Source organism: Penaeus monodon, chromosome 33 (genome assembly GCF_015228065.2).
Source record: "Penaeus monodon isolate SGIC_2016 chromosome 33, NSTDA_Pmon_1, whole genome shotgun sequence".
Classification (NCBI taxonomy): Eukaryota; Metazoa; Arthropoda; class Malacostraca; order Decapoda; family Penaeidae; genus Penaeus; species Penaeus monodon.
In genome coordinates, this window is record NC_051418.1 from 23,123,029 (window position 1) to 23,123,247 (window position 219).

The following is a 219-nucleotide window of genomic DNA, read 5'->3' on the forward strand; positions in this document are numbered from 1 at the left end:
TGCCGATGGAATAATTAAACATCTATAAAAACTAGCGCCCTGCCGACCACGAACGCTTCCCAAGCACGAAAGGGCGCGACGACAGAGCATGCGCGAAAGATCACCGAGACATTTTTGCGACACACTTTTCCCGTAGTGTTGCTTGAGGCTCGGTTTCCGCTCGTCCGGTCCTGTTTGTCATGTCGTTGTAGGTGGTAGAGATAAACGACTCAGGCTGAT